The sequence below is a fragment of the Rhipicephalus sanguineus genome, chromosome 4 (genome assembly GCF_013339695.2).
Source record: "Rhipicephalus sanguineus isolate Rsan-2018 chromosome 4, BIME_Rsan_1.4, whole genome shotgun sequence".
Lineage (NCBI taxonomy): Eukaryota > Metazoa > Arthropoda > Arachnida > Ixodida > Ixodidae > Rhipicephalus > Rhipicephalus sanguineus.
The window spans coordinates 116,883,715-116,906,830 of NC_051179.1; the positions used below are offsets into that span (position 1 = coordinate 116,883,715).

A 23,116-nucleotide genomic window follows, 5' to 3' on the forward strand; every position below is an offset into this window, starting at 1 on the left:
GCTTAACTGCCAGCTTGAGGCTTAATTCATGTTCGGCTTCGGGGTTCTATCTGCCTTCGTCGCCACTGTTACATAGTTCCGACACATACAGGGAGTGTGTAGAAAAGTACGACAACACGCAGTTGACCGACGAAACGTAATCGTTTATTCCTCCCACTTGGAAGCGTATATAAAGCAACTGAAGGGGGAAGGGGGAAAGGGGGAGAGAGAGAGAGCAAACGAAAGGCGCATGCGCCACCAGCACGTGCAGAGCAGTTTGATAGGGACTGACGTCACTGTACAACAGGTAGATTTCTGCACCTCACGCGGTCGCCCGTCCGCCCTATTCTGCACGATGTGCTGCATGCGTGCGCCGGTTCAATGCCGTGGAACGTTCACGGAAAACAACGTTCCCTCTGCCGTTCCTTCGTAAACGTAACGCGTTACCGTTACAGTTCCACCAATTCTGAATGGAACGGCGGCGTGCCTCCGTTCCTCCCAAAAGGAATTAGTTCATTGGAACGCCGTTCCGTTCCAAGTTTAACTCTCCTTCTCTCTCTCTAGCGTGCGATTGCTCGCACATTGCTTCGAGGATATTTTTTAAAATTTTTAATCTTGGGGATGTCGTGTTGGGGATGTTTGGTTGGATAAGCGGCCCAGGCACCTCGGCAGCTACCTTACGGAGGTTCCTTTTTCGTGAACTTAAGTTGGGCTAAGGAGGGCCGCTGAAGGCCAGACCTCTTCTTGAAACACGGTAAGGAGCCGCAAAGGTGCGGAACGCTAATCATAAGGGTGAGGTTGGCTTGTGAACACGGCGGTAAAACAAAACAGCCAAAACAAAACTGAGGCCACGGTGGTCAACTTACCTAGCTCGGCATCAATAACATCATTTATTCCTTATGTTGACCGAATTGTAAAGGTGTTTATTTTTTGGGGCGGGTGGGCAAGCAAAAGATTCTCAAACATGTGTAACTAGGTGAACAGGGAGGACTATGGGAAAAACTTGTGCGGCAAATAACACAACAATAAATTCGTTGAATGTTGTAACCATGTGGTGTGCGCCATTAATTTGAGCACCCTTGGTTTTGAGTTAAACTCGCATAATCTGCGGACTCGGTCCTGCCCTGCAGAAGCCGCTGCGCGCAAGGCAGGCGTGCTTGGCAGGGTCGCGACAGAGCTCTTCAAAAGGGTGCACCGGGAAAAAAAGGACCCCTAACTACACGTAATTAGTAGCATTCCAGGATGTTGTTTATTGGGCTCATAACATTTTGGTTGGAACCAACGTCACCGCCACGAAAATGGATTCGTATTGCAGGATAACGCTCTTTATTTCACATGACGGGCACCCACATGTTTAATTTTATCTTTATGGCCTTTGACGCTTGTGATGTGACGCAAGTCTCCTGACGCGTGTAATGAAAGCTATGTTTGGTGCACTCATGAATATGAGGCGGCGACACGGAGGAATCTGTGAGGCCGCGACAGCCAATGGAACAGCACCACGACCGTATACGAGGAGGCAAGGCTCTCTGTGTAGGAACCACGGAGCCGGCGGGTTCCCATCGTATACGTGCTCTCCTGTAAACAAAAAAATATTCGCAGATTTAATGCGGTGATCTCGAGAAACAGAAATGATTGACATTTAATCGCATTTGAGCTGTGCTGCCCTTGAGACGGGCAGCCAGCAATGAATACTTTCATATTAGCGCAGACAATGAAAATAGTTGGGGAAGAAAGAGCAGAAGCAACAGGTCTCTTTCTTCCTCAACTCTTAGTTTGCACTAAACTGGGTCCCCTAGCTGGCACCAAACTTGCCCAGCAACAAGTCCGAGGCTATGGTATAGAGGAGGCTCAGTGGCTATCGCCCCTTAATGATGCTTGATCCAGCCCGGCGATCAAGGGCGTACGTATAACTTTTTGCAAGGGGGTGCATCCGCGGAAGAGAGATTGGGGGGGGGGGATGGGGGAGGGGGGTGCAGCACAGGCCTTTCTGTCACTGCCGTCAAGATCATGTGTAACGCTCAAAGTTGGCTGGAAATCCTAAAGGCCCTTTCACACGGATACCTGAGTGTGCTAATCAAGCCGCGTAGCTTATTGCTACTGCATAGCAAAATACTATCAGAAACTTCAGGGGGGCTGGGCAGATGCCCCTCTCCTTGCACCCCCCTCCGGAAGCACATGCCGGCGATCAAGCCTCTGCTAAGAGTGTGTCTTAACCAGAATGCTTTCAGGACTAGTCAAGGTTGTGGCTAAGACAAACAAGTGCACATTTATCGCCGTGACAAATGTGTCCGGGATTTGAGATATGCTGTCTTCTCTGTAGAAGGAACATTCCTGCACTGCTATTTAATGCGAAGCTTCTTATAACTCACAGATTTCGGTGCGAAGAACACTGAACTAGAGACCGTGCAGAAATGCGGTCCTTGAGGGTGCGCCGGTCACATGCGATCAGCCGTTTCGGATATGGAAATTTGATCTTTCAACGTAGCCACATTTCATTGTTGCTTGGATATGAACGCATGACAGTCGTTGTTGCCTGTAGCAACCGAAGTGTTGCGCTGCAAAGCACGTGGATGAAGCACCTCCAATTTCTGGCGCGGAAAGAATTGGGAGGGAGCATTGCGCAATGCGAAAAAAAAAGAGAGAGAGAAAGAAAACCAGTAGGTACACCACCAAGCTTCACTTGCCTCCATTTTCCCGATAGGGCAAGGGCTCCTGAATTTTTTTCTACGTTTCTGCTCAGCCGTTTACTGTAGTTGCAGTCGAAGGAGCGACTTGTATAAGATTTCATTAAACGTAATGATAGTTTCCGTGACGGCCGCGCAGACTGCCGTCAGTCATTTCAATTACCCGGCCTGGTTCTTCTCAAACTATGACAATTCTAGGTTTTCCACGTGTTCCAGGTTGGTAGGCACCCTGCAGTAGGATCTAATAAGTTTGTTTATCTATCGCAATCTAGCATTACGACGATCTCTCCTTCTTTTTGTTCAGTAAAATGTATCTCAATGTTTTATACGTACGACCTGTACTGTAAACGATCTTGCTGATTTCCACAGCTCACCGGTGACTGCTTCCATCCACATTGAATTCATACTTCAAGACGCCTCTTCCTTCTAGGAATCCGCTGCCCTCTGGAGAATTCCATTCTCCATAAGCATTGTCACTTTCATCTGATGCTTGATCGAATATCAGATTTCACAGCCCGCGTCCTAGTTTCCTGTGGTAGATTGGATAAGAAGGAGGGAGAAGAGGGGTTCTTGTCATTAAAAAAAATCGTGGAGGACGGGTTGAACCATTCAGTCTACGCAAATAGAAATAATTCTGGGATGATCTCTACTACCTGTAAAAGAAGAGCGTAGTCAAGCATGATAGACACAATACTTTTGAGCGGGTCGTGATATGCGTTTGTAGTTTAAGAACATTCCAAAAGCTATGTGCAAGCAGTAACAAGGTTTTTCAAAGTTCAGTTACAGGAGTGCGGTTTTTTTTAAATCAAATTGGCAATAGCCACAGGCAATATGACGAGCATGGTCGAGAAGAGGACGTCAGAAGTGGATTACGACATGCGAGATTGTTAAGAATTTCACTGGCACACCGTGAACATTTTTGTTTATTGGATTAGTACTAATTAACTCGTTACAATGAAAAGTGTTTTTTTTTACTGCCGGTACTTTGATCACGCATTCACTCAGCAACAAATCGTACCGTCATGGGATGAGCCGAAGCGTTGACAGTGGTGCGACCATGGACGCGCTCGATAAGACACAGTGCAAAATGTCGGCCACGTCCACCAACATCCGTGTCCTCGTTGTCTCTCCGGAGAAAGAATTAACGACAGCCATGCACCGCACGCATATGGTTCGCCAGTTCCCCTTCTTTCTCGAAGCAGCTCAAGCACTTTTCGCACGTGTAAGTCGGTGCGTCATGGACGCACATAGAATGCAGCCACAGCTTGTCTCGCGACACAAACTGAAGGCCGCAGATCGAGCATCGATGCAGCTGGGGCGTCGGACATGAAGTGCTTGCGACGTCAACGCGCTCCATACCTCTAGGGGCAGTTTCCTGCGGGAAACCTCTGGGTGCAATGCCCGCAGTACTGCCCTCAGAATACCCGGTCCTTGCTGAAGTGCTCTTCGACCGAGCGCCTCTTGCAACAGCCGCTGGTTGCCGCCTTTTCTGCACGTTGGGCAATCGCCTGCTGCACTTGGTGTCTTCCAACATCACAACTAATTCACCCGTACTTTCATCAGTGCACCCAAAAGCTGAGCGGTGCGGGACCGCAGAGTGAGACTGGTTGTCAAGCCTGGGAAAAGGAGGCCGCGTTTGTTTCCCGCGAGTGACGCCGTGCGTGCGAACGCCATTGCCCTTGATGAAACCGTTTGATTGCGGCTTTTCATGCATGGTAATGTGCATTGTAAGCGCGAGTAGAATGGCAAACTGGTGGCCGCACACAACACACAGGTGCCTCTTTTTCGGACACTCCACGGCAAGATGAGGTGTCATACCCGGGGTAAACGCTTCCGGGCACTCCTGGCACTGAAAGGTGTCCGTGCGGATCAGTTGGGGGTTTGCGCTCAGAGGCGAGAAATAGGGAGGTGGCTCAGAAGTTTCACGAGAGAAATGCATGGCGCGCCCTTCAAGAACGTCGTGTACTCACGAAGCACCGTTGGTGCTTGGGCCTCCGCTGTAAATGGTAGAATGCTCGATGACACAGGTCTTGTTACTTCGCCTTGTCAACGATGGTAGAGCTGTGTCCAAATATGTAGGCTAGGGCGAAATGCCGTATATGCTGGAAGAGGTAAATTCCCGGACTGTAGTAGAGAAACACGGATGTGCTCGGAGCGCTGGAATGCCGTCTTCGTCCTACGTCTCACTAGCGCTCACCAAAAGCAAAACTGGCTAGTGTAGCTTCAACGACCGCTGACAGCTTCGGTGCCAATTTGAAGTCGCATCTCATCAGTGTCCCTTGACTAGAACGAGGTCGATAATCTTCTGTATATGCTGACTATGATCTTCTATGCAAAGCACACAAAACGGTGGCTTATCTGCTAGCACTGTAAGCGACGACTGTTTCTGCAGCTCACAAGGCAGTGTGTCATGGCGTCGTTGGGGGGAGGGCAAAGGGGAGTGAAACAGCAGAGGAGAAAGGAAGGGCCACCTTCCCGAGATATGAGTACCCACAGCAACGAGCGCCAGACGGAGGACCCCTCTCCCCATTGGAATGGTTCGGAAAGCGTCATCCTGCTTGGATAGCTCCCTCGGCGATTTGCAAATATATGTCAGTTGCCTCTCCTGAAAAAATCTTTTCTATCTGAAAGCTCTCGTTCACAGAATACTTTTCTCCCCAACCGCTTACGTCCCAGCGCGTCTCATAATAGGAAAAAAAAGTGACGGAGACATAATATGATAATTAGTTCTGCTGTCTTTGACTCCGGCGCACGTTGCACTTTTCCTTCAGAGCGAACTGGAGGTGCCTTCAATATACATACTTGTATTGTTTGATAGTCTTTCGCAGGGGCGTAGCCAAGGAGGGGGGGGGGGGTTGAAACCCCCCGAATATTTTCAATTTTGCTTGCGTATATATACACGCACACATACAAACGCACGCACGAACATACATAAAGTATGGTTGAACCCCCCTCCCCGAAAAAGACTTCTGGCTCCGCCCCTGGTCTTTCGGATCCTGTCGCCGCTCAAAAACGTCGCCGCATCTGAACAAGACTCAAAACTGGCCTTCGTGCAATTACTTGGTCGCGAGAAAAGCTGTGGCGACCTTGTGGTGGGGCCCAAGAAGAACGTGGTCTCGTCTTTGCTACGTTGTGCCCCTTCACCGAAGCCGGCGTCGATGAACTTTAGAGGGTCAAGAACACTGTCCACAGAGTTCGGCGGCAGAGGAAAAGGTGCACGGCGCAGCATTTTTTCCTTCCACTGGGGAAGGGAAAAAAGGATGATAAGTGGCGAAAGAGGGGTTCAGGAGGAGAGAGCAGAACTACTGTTCCCAACCTCCTCGCCCACGCAGGGAGAAGGCGGTCTGTCGGTCTGTCACCGTTCCCGCCATCAGCGGCTTTGTAGTCGCAGGTTGCTCAGAGCAAGAGGGAGATCGAGCGGCCGTGGCTCAGAGCTCAGAGTGTCGTTTGCTAGCGCGCAAGGGACCGCAGAAATTTTTGAAGGAGGTGCATTCGCAGGGAAGAGGGGGGGGGAGGGTTGATGGCATCCAGCAAAGGCAACCTTTCTTTCACTGCCGTGACCGGCAAAGCAATCCTGAAGGCCATTTCACACGGATATGCGGCACCAGAGTGTGCTAATCAAGCTGTGTAGCTTATTTCTAATGCATAGAAAAATATCTAAAATTCTAGGGGGGGGGGGCACCCCCTCTTCCGGACGCCCATGGTAGCACGTTGCGTTTTGCACGACTTTTGTGTCGCCGCTGTTCTTGCTCTTCGATTTTTCGTTGAGGTTACCTGGCATAGTGCATCTTACACTGTTCACGAACATGAAGAAGTGGTCTCTTTCTCTATCTGTATCCTTTCCACAACTGTACGTTTCCTCAGTCATGAAGTGCTCCCATGAAGTGCTCCCATTGGTTCTACTCAGTCCTTGCCCGCTTTCAAGATATGACGTAGCTTTCTATTGAGAACCCTCATTACAGACGACTTTGCAAAGACCCCGATATCTCAGCATTCTGCCACATCGCTAAAACGCGTATAAATGCGAGAACGCTAAGTTTCGTCGTGCGGGTTTCCCGTTCAGGATAAGGATCGGCCTTATGGATTTAGTTGCGTAAAATAAGGAAGGAAAGAGATCTAGCTCAAAAATTTGATTCCGATTGTGATTGAATGTGTGCCCACGTGACACCCATATATGCTATTTGCCAACACTTAGAATAACAGAGAGCTGAGCTAGTTGGTAAGTATTCATCCTAAAAAGACAGGGCGTGCAAACACGGAGACAAGAAAGAAGTCAGGACACCACAAACGGCGTTTGTGGTGTCCTGACGTCTTTCTTGTGTCCTTGTTTGCACGCCCTGTCTTTTTAGAATGATTACCAACACTTGTTGTTTCGAGAGAATTATTTGCTGAACGAAGAGTTTTGTTTCGCGACTCGTCGGCTACAACTCCCCGATTCATTTCTTTGCAGCTCTTCTAGTGCATACATAAACAGACAGGTGTAGCCGAGTACACAGCGCCTAACCACGAGTCACCACGTAGATCTTATTGACCTACATGTGTATTTGGCTTCGTTGAAGTCTTGAAGAAGAGAACTAACGGTTCTTGCGTGCTCATTCTAACATGCATTACATTATTCAAAATTATTGCCACGGTGAATGCACATGCGAGTGCTACCAAACGCCCTTGGTGTGGCAAAAAAAAAAAAAAACGAAACTGAAGCTGTGCTATCTTGCGTTCGCGTCGCGGCCCGAACGGCGCTGCTTCTCGAAGCTAGCGCCTTGTTCGTGCAACAAAGTGAAACGAATTACTGTATAAAACTCAATTAATAGAACTCCAAACTCGTCAGTATGTCTGGCGCTGTTGCCCCCCCCCCCTCTATTTTTTTACATGACTCGCCTCCAGCACCTCACAAATAGCCTTTCCAGCGCCCAGATGTAGGCGGAGACAGACAGACAGACAGACAGACAGACAGACAGACAGACAGACAGACAGACAGACAGACAGACAGACAGACAGATAGATAGATAGATAGATAGATAGATAGATAGATAGATAGATAGATAGATAGATAGATAGATAGATAGATAGATAGATAGATAGATAGATAGATAGATAGATAGATAGATAGATAGATAGATAGATAGATAGATAGAAACGGTCAAAGTGTCTGATATTTAAAAACTAAGAAAACGATAACTATCTAGACGAAGTTTGACGAACCCAGATAGCTCAGCTCTTTGCCAAGCAAGGCAACCGAGGATTGAGTGACGCAGGCCTCGGACAGAGTGCTTATGTGGGCTGCCTACACAATTTCCTGTGGCGTCTATATACACCGTGTGACGGCGCAAAATAGTGATGCTTCCAAACAAAGTATATAACCACACCCACGATAGTAGTGCGAATGTGTCGTATACGATACAAGCTACCATTACATGTTTTACGAGCCCCAATGAAAGAAGTATTTGTTTCTTCATGCTTATTATCGTTTGTTCATTATTGACACATGGGTGTGTGACGTTCCATCAGGCAGGGTGCGATCCGGCTGGCGTATGGATCGCTGAGAGAGAACGGACAGATGATTCCTTTGCGCGTCCGAGTCCGCATTGGCCTTGAGATTACATGTTTCATTAAATAAAATATGCCAAGCCCGAACACTTGGTCTGAGCAGTGGTTCCCTTGTCCAAAAGTTTGGAACATCACTTGGGAATGCCCCGCAACGGTGGTCTAGTGGTTATGGCGCTCGACTGCTGACCCGAAGGTCGCGGGATCGAATCCCGGCCGCAGCGGGTGCATTTTCGATGGAGGCGAAAATGTTTGAGGCCTGTGTACTTAGATTTAGGTGCACGTTAAAGAACCTCAGGTGGTCGAAATTTCCGGAGCCCTCCACTACGGCATCTCTCATAATCATATCGTGGTTTCGGGACGTTAAACCCCAGATATTATTACCACTTGGGAATCGCACTCCGTCTTTTTGACTCATGCGACGCAATCAGCTTTCTTCTGTGGCATTCTGACTTCTTTGGGAATCTGCGTCTGTAAAAATAATATCTGGGGTTTAACGTCTCAAAACCACGATATGATTATGAGAGACGTCGTAGTGGCAGGATCCAGAAAGTTTGACCACATGGGGTTCTTTAGCGTGCACAGAAATCTAAGTACACGGGCCTCAAACATTTTTGCCTCCATCGAAAAAGTAGCAACCGCGGCCGGGATTCGATCCCGCGACCTTCGGGTCAGTAGTCGAGTGCCATAACCACTAGACCGCCGTGGCGGGGAGCAAATCTGCGTGAGCTTGTGAATAACAACAAAAATGACTGAGTCATCCTGTCGTATTTTGAAACCCGTTTGTTATAATCTCTTTTCCTGCTCGAGGCACTTTAAAGCCCAAAGCTGTGAATATGATTTATATAGTTATTTGAGCGCGGCGTACCATATGTAAATTTTGTTCATTTCAGATATTGTGATACAACATTTTAAATTGCCGCGTTGGAGAGTCGTAAATCTAATTATTCAAGTTGATTAGTTTGAAGACGTAAAATTTCTAAACGTAAGCTTGCGCCTGTTTGGGGTCAAAGTAATCATCTCCCAATTCAAAAATGGTTGTAGGCTACATGAATATGACTGCTTGTGCGTAGCTAATTCATTCGCGGACTCGTGCACGGCTGCACAGTTTACAGCGGAACCCGAAAATTTTGACTCACTCCCTTTCTTAGATATCATCGGGAAACGAGAGCGACCGAACCTTTGCTTTCGTCGTTTTCATAAGATCTACACGTACAGGACGACGTTTCCAGTTGAATTTTAATCACCCCACCTGCCACAAGTTTTCTCTAGTAGCCCGAAGCATCGCCAAGACAGCCCAAAGAATTTGTTCGTCTCCGCACTTGCAGGAAAAAAAAAAAGAAAAAGAAAGAACTAAGTAATCCGTGACGGTGGGATGAAGGGTTCCCAAAGGCATTTTTTCACCGCGTCCTCCGCCGACGGAAGGAGAATGAAAAGAAGACGGTCACTGCCGCACCACAATGGCACCGTGCTTCGATGCCAGACCTTCGAGGCATCAGCCAGGCACCTTCCCCTGCACTGAGAAGGGCTGGGCTTGAAGTCCCTCAGTCACAAGCCTTTCTCTGAGGTCGGCAGCCAAGTCCCCCGTCCGAGAGACGCGTTCCTGTAGAAAAGAACGCCGCGGAATATGTGCAAGATTACTTACATCGGGCGACGCAAGATACTTCCTAGAAAGAATCAATGAAACAAGGAGAGAATTAAGCCAAGGAAAGCATAGGGTACGTTATTTGTTGTTTTTTAACTGTAGTGCAATTATTTTGACCTAAATTGAAGGGAATTAAAGTGGACGAAAGACCACCCTTTGTGTTGGTTAAAATTATTACACTACAGTTAAAAACAACGATAATGTCCCCTATTCCTTCCTTGCCTTAAGTGTCTGTTGGTTTCATTAGTTGTGCCTAACAAAGAAATGAGCCCCTCGAACAATTCCACTTCCTTCGCGCTTTCCTTGAAAGAATGCGACAACACAAGAATGACCTTCGCAACCTAAACAGATAACTGCGACCACCAGATTATCTCCCACAACGCTGTTGTCTTGGAAAGAGAAAGCAACCACGTCCTTTTCGAATCTTGGCATGCCCAGCAGATTTGAACGATTTCAAATATCCTCCTGCGGCGAGTGCCCCTTGCGATGGTTCAAACTGGTTTACAGTAAACCATTGGCGTAACCAGGGGGGAGGCGTTCGAGGATCCAAACCCCTCCACAGCAAAAATTTGCAATTTCACATGTGAATATATACACGCACACATGCAAACGCACGCACGCACGAACATACATAAAGTATGGTTCAACACCCCCCGACCAGAAAAAAATTTCTAGCTACGCTACAGCAGTGAACTAAATAACCAATTAGAGGTGAAGGACGATGAAGCAGATGTGCGATTATAAGATCTTCTGCAGTAAAATTGTTTCTCGTTGAAACGCAATACAATGTAAGCGTTCGGGGATGAAAAGACGAGCGCCAACCGCAAAGAAATAAAAGCGACTACCACAGGCAACGGAACTGCACGAGAAGGTGAAGCGATTGAACGGGAGTTTGTGGAGTATTTTCATCGTTTGCTTCGTCAAGAAGTAAAAGCTGACAAAAGGCGTGAGACTTAGCTACTACATTTGACAGAGCGAAGCTTCCAGACACTGAAATATAACAACAGGAAATGCCGATCGATATTGCCGAGATAAAAGAAGCTAACGGCGATTTGAGTGGTGGCAAAGCGCCGGGATCCGATGGATATGGAGCAGCTATGTATAATCGCTTTAAAAGCGTAACAGCTGAGGCCCTATGATAAATCATGTTTTCACAGAGGCATTAAAATGGAAAGCGCGTCCGGCGTCGTTTCGAAAGAAAGACGCACATGATACTAATACGAAAACCGGACACCCTGTAAAATTATTCTCCGTTAATATCGGTCTACCACCTTAGCGAACGTGTTCATGAAGGTTTTCCCGGGATGATTGCAGAGGGTGATAAGAACACTAGTCGGACCACATGAGACTCGTGTAATCAAAGGAGAATGCACAATAAACACCGGTATTCATGTAGCAAGGAGTGTGCTGGAGAATTGTGTTGAGTTAGACATATTAGTAATTGATGGGGTTTAATATCCCAAAACCACGATATGATTATGAGAGACGCCGCAGTGGAGGGCTCCTGTAATTTTGACCACCTGGGGTTCTTTAACGTGCACCTAAATCTAAATACACGGGCCTCAAGCATTTTCGCCTCCCGATCAAAAATGCATCCGCCGCGGCCGGGATTCGATCCCGCGACCTGCGGGTCAGCAGTTCAGCACCTTAACCCCTAAACCACGGTGGCGGGTTGTGATGAGTTAGAAAGAAGAGTGGGCATGCTCCAATTAAATATGGAAAAAGCGTTCGACCGCGTAAACCATGGCATTCTCCCTATGATGCTGGGATATGTTAATGTAATCTTTAAAGAGAGAAAGACGTCCTATAGAAAGCGCTTTACGCGTATGTTAGGGAGAGCTTTCAAGTAAAGACTGTTGGGCGTCAGGGAGGTCCAACGTCTGCTTTATTATTTGAAATATACCTGGAGCCTTTCTGTACGAAACTTATTAGCTCTGGAAACATGCGTGGTTATGAGTTAATGGAAAGTGAAGTAAAACCATTATATGCAGTTTACATTTCTGTGTTTTGTCGATATAAAGAAAGCATCAGCGAAGTGATAAGTCTTGTGGTCGGTTTCGTTAGTGGACAGGCAACGCAGAAAACTGGGACAAATGCCTCGTGATGTGGCACGTTTCTTGGGAGGCCATTATGCCAGACTCTGCAAGGAATTGGTCGATTGTACCAACTAAATATCTTCACGTTCTCGTGCAGTATTACAGAGATATGAATGATTATTGGAATGAGGTGTGCGAAGCTGCACGCGAAAAGACTCGTAAGTTGAGATGGCAGGGAACTTTCTATGTTTACTAATGCCACTGCAGGTAGCTGGTTCATTTTTTGCAAAGTATGGTACGTCCTTCGGGATCTGTTTCTGTCGAGAGCAAATTTACGAGAACTGCACAGAAGGTTTTTATCGGCCTTCGTTTGCTGAGCGCTGTGGGAGCGCATGAGACGGACAAACTTACTTCATTCTTCGAAAAACTGTGGAGTTAGTTTGGCTGATTTGTTCCTCAAAGATACAAAATCGAGTTTTATATTTTTTAAACGACCAATGCGCATGTTCATGCAACTTGTAATGCGCAATAGAATTCTAGGCAGGGCGTCTACCAACCGGGAGGTCTCAGGGATTTTGAATAGTCTAGATATACTCAGGGAACTCGGGCTTCCACAAGGAAAAATCAGCCGCAATTTCAGTGAAAAGGAACGAAGGTCGCTGTAATGCTGATCCTAGTTAGAGGACGTGTTTTAACGCGGCTCATACGAAGCGCGTCCTCTCCGGAGCCACCGCCGGACTCCCGCACCTTGCTTCCTAGAGCAGCAGAGCGCATTGCCACAGACATTTGGCATTGCGCAGGGGCGTATGCAGGTGCCTACTTAGGAGGGAGGAAAGGCGGATGGGAAAAAGGCACTTGCCCCTCCCCCCCCCCCTCCCTCACCCTTCCCACGCCGCGATGCAACACGGCTTTGCACCCCCCAGACAAACTCCTGTCGAAACTCATGGGGCGGCTCCTTGAAGCGGGGGAGGGAGGGAGGAGGCGAGTTAAGATTGGGTCAATGGAGGTGATCCCGATGGTTCGGATGATCGTGGCGACACGTTGAAGGACTGCACAGGCCCGGTTGCTCAGGTCCTGACAAACTTGAGTTTATTTACACACATTGAAACTTGCAGACAAAACAAGGGCCGGGACGGCCACTGAACAGCTCTCGCGCCAACAACTGGGCTGGACCCGCACCAAGCGTTCAAGCCTTAAGAGATTTCACTAAGTTTTTCGTCCCTGGATCTGAGTCGGCGCCAAGCACGACCTCTGTCCCGTCTTCAACCTATCCGTCGAGCACCAAGCTCCCCTTCCCCTCTCCTATTTCGTCCTTTAAATAAAGCCTGTCTCGTCTGAGACCTCCTTATGGGGCCAACACTTTTCGATGCGAACTTTCTCTCAGAGATGTGGCTCCGCCTTCACGTTCTCACGCTTTGCTGCCCTCACTATGCAGGAAACCAACTAAAGACGCCATCAGTCACATATACAGTCAAAGTACACTGAAATACACCACACCAACGTGCCTAGTTTACATTGCCGTCTCGAGCCTTGTCTGCGACAAGGTGCCGCCGCCTGTTGCAATTACCGCAAAACCACATCGGTGCTCATTCAGTGAGGACCGTCGCGACGGCGACATATTATTGTTTATGTTGTCAGTCTCCGTGAGACCGCTTCCGCCGCACGGGTGATTCCGCAGCGAAGTGAGCGGTCGACAAAAGGTCGCGGGGTTCGGCGACAAAGGCGCGGGTATGGGCGAACGGCCGGCCGCTTTTTATCAAAGGATGGATGGATGGATGTATACGGCTGTGCCCTTTAGATCGGGCGGCGGCTCACGCCACCTAGCCATAAAGTTAAGTACTATCACTATGTAGTGAAGGATTGCAATTCACTCGTGCCTTGATTGTAGCCACCAATCGGTTAGCCTCCTCCTGGTTATTTCTACTCGTTTAAAGTCTATTTTGCCTTCACTGTCCCTAAACCCCAATGCTTTGAAATATTCCGCGCCATTATCTTGGACTGTAGGGTGAAGCCCTTTACAGAACATTATCAAATGTTCAGCCGTTTCCTCCTCCTCTCCACACGCACTACATAACGTGTCTGTGCCTTCGTATTTGGCTCGGTACGTCTTGGTCCGCAATACTCCCGTCCTGGCCTCAAACAGCAGAGAACTACCCCGAGAATTATCGTCGAGCGCCGTCTACCGATTAGCCACCATTGACCCGCACCGGTGAAATCTCCCTCAGAACATAATTCCTTCCAACCCAAGAATGTTGTATGTGCGCTTGTACATTCAACATCAAAATTCCATGCGGGGGGCGGGGGGGGGGGGGTATTCACACTCAAGGGCGCAGACAACGTTTCGAATTTGTGTTCCAGTTTCATCACAACTTAGGCAAGTAAGCAAATAACATCGCACAAAAACAAACACTAAACATGCTATAGAAGGCTCCCCAACATCACTACCGAGCGCCATGCCGGATGCACCCCTTTCGTATTGTTTGTGGTCAGTCCAACGCATGAAGTCACGCATAATAGCACGAGGGGGGTTTTTACACACAGACACACACACACACACACACCGAAAATGCACTCAAGCAGACACACCCACACACTGTTTGGAACGTCACTCGCAGGTTGGACCCTGTACTGTAACATTCCTTGAAGCACCATGGCAATGAGTCAGCATTTAGGCACAATGCTCTTGCCGTCTGGCTAATAAAAAAAAAAACTGACATACTCTTATTTCACAATGAGGTCCATGTTACAGTATACTGGCCGAAAATAAAATTAACATGAAAGGCCTCTCCTCCAGTCACCCTCGGCTTCCATTAGCAATCCCCGCTGTCCAACCGCGACAAGGCATCGGCGCACTTATTAAGTGATCCCTTTATGTGAGAAAATGTGATGTCATACTTCTGTAATGCCAAGGCCCATCGGGTCAGGCGTGCACTGGATGATATGGAGCGGGTCAGGTAGGCAAGCGGGTTGTGATCAGTCACCACCTTTATTGTGGCGCTCAGTAACGAAGCGTTCAACCGTCCAAGCGTCCACACAACTGAAATACTCCACCGAACATAACTAGGGGGTTATTGCGCAACTCGCAGTAACTGAAGGGAAGAGTGCGAGAAGGCGAAGCCACATTCCTTCGCAGTAAGGTCCCAGGATTTTCAAGGTAGCGCTTCCTCTTGTTATCGCACGCGGAAAGTGAATTCCACATACTGAAAAATTGCTGTCGAAGAGATGCGGAGGCGGGGAAGATTAGTTAGTGGCTTTAGAGGGAGGGGGTGGGGGGAGGGGGGAGGCTTGCTTGAAACGCAACTGGTGAAACGTATCGCACGTGCAGTAAATTTTCGCTGATGGAGAGGTAATCGTGAACAGTGAAGATTTTACTGTAATTTCTCTCGGCCGTTTTAAATAATCGACCCAGTACGAGCGAGCTAGGACGGCTGCGCTTTCATTGTTATCAGAACCGTCCGAATAAACGTAGCCGGTAACGTTAGGTTGATTTTCGTGTCGTTATGGCCCCGTTTATTTAAGCGACCTTCTACTTAGTAGGGTAGCAGTTTGAGCTAGTTGGCTTTTTATGCTTGCTGAAGTGGTGCGAGGTGAAGCAGGATGGAGAACACAGACACGACAGACGAGCGCCTACTTCCAGCTGAACGTTTATTGTTTCCTGCGGACATGGGAGAAGAAGCAAGTAGCAAGAACAAAACAAGCAATGCGAAAGTAGACTTATATACCCCAACCCCTTCCCCTCTTTATCGCATACCGGACGCGCTGGCGACTTCCAGAAACTCCTTTTGGGGTAAAGGCCCGAACACACGTACGCGTTGAAGCGCGTCAACGCGTGGCTTCTTGACGCGGCGTCGCGCCCTCTCCCTATGGGGAGAGAGGGCGCGCGGTTACGCGAAGCTGCGCACCCTCCCTCTCCACAGGGAGAGGGCGCGACGCCGCGTCAAAAAGTCACGCGTTGACGCGCTGCAACGCGTACGAGTGTTCGGGCCTTAAGGCTAAGGTAAACATTCGACAGATGTATGCCCGGTTGGGGACAACAGAATTTAAAGGGGTGGTGCCATCAAATTTCGAGGCTATAACAAGCCTGTTGGGGGTTTCCTCTGTATGCACCGCAAACGTTTAGAATATATTTTAATTCACTTCCAAAGTGTACCTAAATGCCCATTCTCCCGATGAAAACCCATCGCTAGCGCGCCAACACTGACGTAGATCTGTAGGATGGGCAACGAAAGTTGTAGTGACGTCACACCAGATTTGCTGTAGTAACGTGAGTGACCTCCGGACCTCCGCCACTTCCGCAACGTACGTACCGGCTGTAGTGAACTAGAGTATATTCTAGTTCACTATAGTACCGGCAAAGCATCAGTTGCTACATCACTCGCCGAGTTTCGATCGCTTCCTGGCTATGTGCATCACAGCCTTGTGTGGTCACGTGACCAAGCCTCCTACACTTCTACGTCACTGCCCAACCTCGGCGCCCAGAAACCGAAACCGAAAGTTGTCCACATCAAAAGGCGATATTAAATTATTTAGCGAGAATACATGAATCTTGGTGCGTGCATCATGCTTCCTGGAGCTATAGAAAACGCTTACAGCAAAGAACGCGCAAGCCACAAATTTGATGGCACCACCCCTTTAAAGGAAAAGAGAAAAAAAACTCCAATCAAAACTGTATTTAAGGTCTCAAAGCCTGACCGGTTTCTTCAGGGGTGAGAAGACCCGAGATGCACTTTTTTTGACGTACAGTCGCGCTCAATATGACTTGCAACACGGGAGCGCGTGGCCTTACGTGTTTAAAGATTTCGCATTCCTTCCACTAGCCCTTATTTCTACGACTAAATGCTGCTCTCTCACTGGGGGATGTTCCCAAATAAGAAAATAATATTAAGTTACAGCAATGAAGCAAGTTGAAGCCATGCGCATTCATTAAACTCGTGAGGCCACGCGCTTCCGTGTTGCAAGTCATATTGGGCGCGACTGTACGTGCAAGGCTTGCGGCCACTTGTTGCAGGCCTCGGCAGTGGACGGAGGGCAGGTTACTTTATTTTCCTAGAGTGCCTCGATGTCCTCGTCGCCCGCCGCTCCGTACGGAGCGGAGACAATCGCGTCGTCTGCTACGGTGTGCGCCATTTTCAAGCCTGCTCCTATCTACGGACGCGTTGCCGGCACGCGTGTGAGCAGTTTGAAAGCACAATAATAATAACAATAATATCTGGGGTTTAACGCCCGAAAACCACGATATGATTATGAGAGACGCCGTAGTGGAGGGCTCCGGAAATTTCGAACACCTGGGGTTCTTTAACGTGCACCTAAACCTAAGCACACGGGCCTCAAGCATTTTCGCTTCCGCCGAAAATGCAGCCGCCGCGGCCGGGATTCGATCCCGCGACCTACAGTTTGAAGGCAGGACGGGGCCTTTGTGGAGACTTTAATACTGCGGAAAGGCATTATTGCGTGATCATATATAAACAAATAATATTTTTGATGGCTTATAGTCTATAACAGCACTATAAAATTCACCGCTTCACGGTGTCATCTTATGCTGGTGCCTGAAACCGGTTTTAAAGGCGCTGCGACCACTTGTTGGCGTGATAGTTTACTTTTGCAAACTGGGTCTCTTCGCAATGGCTAATCTTCCTCTGCAGGTGGAAAATAACGCATTTGCACAGGCATTATTGTAGAGCAATGGGCAAGCGACGGCCGAATGAAGATATTACTTGATATTACTTGTCGTTGCTGCTCTTCGGGAAGATTTGCGCTGCGAAGCTGTGCTGCTTCGGAACGGTCATTATGCAGCAATAATACTGAAATTCTTTGAGGACATGTCGACAGTAAAGGTAACCAGTTAATAAATGACGAATAGATATGTAATTGTTGTCTTGAGGTTTGGTCTAAATGCATGCTTTTATTATCTACCGCTATTGCTCACACATCTTTGGCAGGCACTCTGGGTCATTAGAGTATAAACTGGGAAAATTGTCATTCTATTCGTTTAAACGAAGCAAACAAATGAAGATATCACTCTACGGCTCAACTTGAGAAGTGAGGAAAAAGAACACAAAAGCAGAATCTGCATCATAATGGGCGACAAGAATTAAGCAAAATGTCTGAATTATGGCTAACGATCTCAAAGTTCACTGTAGCTCCCTCATGCACATAACTTGCTTTCATGCCTGTTAAGTCCCTTCTCCGAGACTTGGTTCACGTACGCGCAGCCTGGCGTTCGAAATTAGCCGCTTTTAGACAGTGTCTTTGTATTGCTGACAGCAACACAATGCACACAGATAAAGTTTTTGTGTAGCGGCCGTTTGTGGCGCTTGATCCTTGCCACTAGACAATTTTTCGGCGGTCTCTCGGAAAGTGTAGCAGCTGCCAACAATTCCCGGACTGATTTGAACACAGTGGAACACATCAGCCCGGCACTTCGCACAATGCCGCTTTGAACTCACTGCTGGTAATTAGGCTAACCGATAAATTACTTCGCATCGCACCGTTCTTGCTCAAAAACATTCCCTCTATCGTAGAGTGTAAGGGAAAAATATGCTTCGGTCACCGCTCTCATGCCACATAACTCCTGCAGACCAAACAATTATTCCGGGGGAGTGCCGTAATGCTAACACTGCATAGACATGCGGTTTTTGCTAAGCTGCCACTTGCCGCGCTTAATCTTCACCGCGCAGATTTTCCTTTTAACAGCGAAGCGAATCGTTCCGTGTTCACCCCTTACCAAAAACCTGTCATCATCATCATAAACGGGTATGAGCCACAGAAATTGGGTAAGTCCCACTATTCACCCCTTCTGGTCAACTAAAAATGAAGGCGGCAACAGTTAGCCTAACAAACGGGTATGTGTCACAGAAATTTGTGCGGCCTGTCAGAAAACTATCATCATCATAAACGGGTACGTATGTACCATAGAAATTGTGTAAATCCCACTACTCACAACTGCTCCACTAAAAAGGAAGAAGGCAATTCAGTCTAGGGAACGGTGGCTGCGAGAAGACCCCGAAGCATCGGAAGGCCTACGCCAACGACGACCTGCCCGTAGATCTATGAGAGGTGCGAACGCTTGATTTCAGCACGAGTTTCTGTCTCTGGAGTTCGGACATCCATGTCGTGTCTGTGACTGTCTGTGGTTTAACTCGAACCTCTCTGCGCTGAGAATCGACGAAGGAACAACCTAGCATCACTTAGCTAAAGCCTAGCAACGACCTAGAAGCAACCTAGAAACAACCCTTATCACCTTCCTAAGGCCTAGAAACAACCTAGAAGCAACCAGATTAGTCTCCAGAATCGTCCGGTTTCGCTGTTTCAAGCCTTGCACAGCTTAGTGCAACCTTCGCCAAATTTTTTTTTGAGTCTCTTGGAAAATTCAACCTTTCCTGAAATATTTTGAGCAAAGTGGCATGTAGAACTGGGCATTTCGTCCGGCAGCTCTCAGTGAACGATGAACTGACACCCGCAGAAATGGAATCAATAGAACATTACTTTTTGTCATGTCGCCGATACACATTACTAAGAAAAATACTTCTTCGCAAGTTAGCCACACGTAAAACACCTGCCCCTGTTGGTCTGGGCGCTGCATTTTATGAGAATTTCAAGTGTGACGTAGCAATAATCATTCAAGGCGTATAATTAAAGAGGCATATGAGAAAAAAAAATTCTTCCTTTCGCGAGAGTCACGTGATTTTAATACCGAACAGTGACGACCCTGAGACTCTACTTTCAGTACAGGCATATCGCCAAGTTATTAGCCTTACAAATACTGACCACAACATATTGTGATGGAGACGAGATGACGATTTAATGGATATTTACAACAGTGAATCGGCAGCCAAACAAAATGACTGAGAAACCCCACGCGCAAGCACTTCACGCCCACTCGTTGTCTTCATCTGCGGAGAGCACCGCGCTAACTCATATCCATGACGCACCGTAACAATATATACTAAAGTTCTCTGAAGGTGACTGCAATCTGCCATACATACGCTAGTAGGACCACATCAGACGTGTGGAATAAAAGGACGGTCGATTATGACCAACACACACGTGGCAAGAATTGTCCTTGAGTGTTGATACCTTCTCAGAAAAGGTCGCAATATTACAGTTGGATCTAGGTAGGCCGTCGATTGGGCGACAGCTCAGATTCTCTTTAGTGTACTGAGCATGTGAATGTCGGATCGATATTGACGGAGGGTGTTAAGACGTTCTACGGTAACGTTGTGCCTAAGATCATATTAAAGAAATCAATATCGGAAGTATGTTAGTGAAATCCTCTTTGAGACAGTGATGTTGTTGGTCGCCCTTGCTGTTTGCGCTATACTTGGAGTCCTTCTGTTTGAAAGTGTTATCGGGCAGTGAAATAGTAGCTTATAGTGTTGGCACCAGTGAACTGACGCTATTAGCATACGCGGATGGCGTAACGGTGTTTTACGGTCACAAGGAAAGCGTTACCAAAGCGGCTGTAGTGGCAAAAGTATTATGTAGAACGTCAGGTAGTGTTATTCATTGGAATAACACTACCGGTACCTATACATTGCAATAACACTACAGTTCCACTGAAATAGAAGGTATGAAGTGGCAATCTACGCCTATGAGGTACCTCAGTGTTCCGATACAGCATTTTCATGACACCAAGGATAACTGGAAGGATGAGGGCAAGCAAGTGAAGGAAAAAAAACAAAGAAATTTGGTGGTAAGGACTTTTCCATGTTCTCAAGAGAGTCAGTATGTAATATTTTTATTGCCGCTCAGTTCTGGTTCATGCTACAGGCTCTCTGGCCATCCAGGATGAGCACACAAAAACTGTACAGAGAATTCGCCGTCTATATCTGGCGATCAACGTGGGAGTGTACTGTGAGGGCTGGGCGTGATGACTGAGGCGTGAAGGCTGAGGCGAGAGTAACAGGGTAACGAACTATTTATTAGAGAGCATAGTGGAGCGCGCCAAAACCGTGACCGTCCGTCGCGGCGGCGGTAGCGAACGAACGTGACCCCTCCCTCGCTTGGGCTTGGTGTTGAGTTGGCGTAACAGCGCTCTAGGTGACGCTAGTGATGAGACAGGCGGCACATGCGGGCGCTCACAGTACAAGCCGTACGAATTTTTTACATCAGTTAAACGAGGTGGCCTGGGTTTAGCTCACTTGTTTTGAAGCAAGTGGTTTAACGGTTTCTGTTCTTACGCGATCAAATAATTTTTTTCTTACTAACTGTAATTCAGGAACGCCTACGCGACCATTTACACAATTTAATTGTTTCGTCGCAGCCAGATAAGGCTACAAGTATTAAATGTTTTCTTTACGTAACATTGTAATGGCTTTCGAATTCTTGTGCACGCGTTTTGCTTCAGAATATCTGAGCACTGTCAAACGCAAATAGTTGTACAGAGGTGTGGTGGACGTAACTCTGCCTGTACCAATTTATGGGTTGAAATATTGTCTGGAGATTGGTGCAAATGTTTTCAAAAGTGTAAAGCGGATGCCTGTACGTTCGTCAGTTAAATCCTGTTTCTTTCAACTGCACAGTAAAACACTACCGGTCAAACCATGGCTCATAGAAAAGGGATTGTTTTTAGCTTGGTCAATCGACTGTTTAAGATGCATGAAACCAGAGACAATAGAGCACATATTTTTGGACTGCTTTGATGCAGTACGCCATGAGCATATAACGATTCAGTCACCAAGAAAGAACTTCATTGAGAGTGTGATTCTAATGCATCAGGTGTACACGGAAAACCGGAAGAAAATGACTTACTTTCTGTAATAGATTAGCTGTCAAATAAAGTGATTTTAAACGCCTGCGTCAGCGTGGGTGTGGCAGACGTTTTTAATTTTTAAACATCATTACATTGTGATATTGCGTATTCTTTGAATGCGTTGTTCGTCGACAATTAAAAAAAAGACTCGGTAGCGCACTGCCCAGCGGGTCAGTCACATAATCTGAAGGTCGTGAGTTCGATCCTCACCCGGGGCAAAGGCGGCGCAGTACTTTTATTCTCTTATTACATTTTAATGTCATGGAAAGTGTGCTGTTATGTGTGCATATGAATCACTCTCGCCCTGTAATCTTACTTTTAGACATTTAACTCATTGGAGCTAAGAATGCCGGGTGTGTTTCCCCATGCTTCCTGTCCGCCTCGGTAGCGCAGTAGGCAGCGCGTCAGTCTCATAATCTGAAGGTCGTGAGTTCGATCCTCACCCGGGGCAAAGGCGGCGCAGTACTTTTTATTCTCTTATTACATTTTAATGTCATGGAAAGTGTGCTGTTATGTGTGCATATGAATCACTCTCGCCCTGTAATCTTACTTTTAGACATTTACCTCATTGGAGCTAAGGATGCCGGGTGTGTTTCCCCCTGCTTCCTGTCCGCCTCGGTAGCGCAGTAGGCAGCGCGTCAGTCTCATAATCTGAAGGTCGTGAGTTCGATCCTCACCCGGGGCAAAGGCGGCGCAGTACTTTTTATTCTCTTATTACATTTTAATGACATGGAAAGTGTGCTGTTATGTGTGCATATGAATCACTCTCACCCTGTAATCTTACTTTTAGACATTTACCTCATTGGAGCTAAGAATGCCGGGTGTGTTTCCCTATGCTTCCTGTCCGCCTCGGTAGCGCAGTGATTCCACTTCCGGCCGCCACGGGTGACGGACGTGTTTTCATGGGCTCGAACGACCCAGTGCTTGCGGCACAGTTTAGCTGCGTAAACAGGGACGCTATGGAAGATAACCAGGATTATCAAGTACTGCTGCCGCATCTGCCGAAAGGTTGTATTGTTTTGAACACAGTATTTTTGCACGGTGACCTACAAGCGAGACCGTACCGAGTCGAAGACTACAGGGATACCCTTGCTCAATTGGAATTTCTACCTGAGGTGGAAGCCTTAGGTGCATTTCAAATGAATCATGTGTGGGCCGTGACGTTCAAAAGTCGTGAAGGTATGCGAAAGTTGTTAGCTGCCGGACATATTAATGTGAAGAACAGGAAGTGCCTGGTGGTAGACCCAAACAACCAGGAGGTTCGAGTGAAGATACACTGGGTGCTCCACAATGTAACTAATGAGGATATACGTGTGGCCTTCGAGCCGTATGGCGAAGTCACAGAAGTGAATAGGGAACGCTGGCGCGTGTCCGGTGTGTCAGAGAAAGGTTCTACAACACGTGTGCTAAGCCTGAAGCTAAAGACAGGGGTCACAATTGAAGATGTTCCCCACCAAGTACATGTCGCCGGAGA

At 47.6% G+C, this 23,116-nt stretch overlaps 2 non-coding genes across 2 annotated transcripts; both read left to right on the top strand.

Moving 5' to 3' along the window:
* Positions 1-22,020: 22,020 nt before the first annotated feature.
* Positions 22,021-22,093, top strand: Trnam-cau (transfer RNA methionine (anticodon CAU)). Its single transcript has one exon. It is a non-coding gene; the product is annotated as a tRNA-Met (tRNA).
* Positions 22,094-22,254: 161 nt separating this feature from the next.
* Trnam-cau (transfer RNA methionine (anticodon CAU)) lies at positions 22,255-22,327 on the top strand. Its single transcript has one exon. It is a non-coding gene; the product is annotated as a tRNA-Met (tRNA).
* The last annotated feature ends 789 nt before the right edge of the window (positions 22,328-23,116 follow it).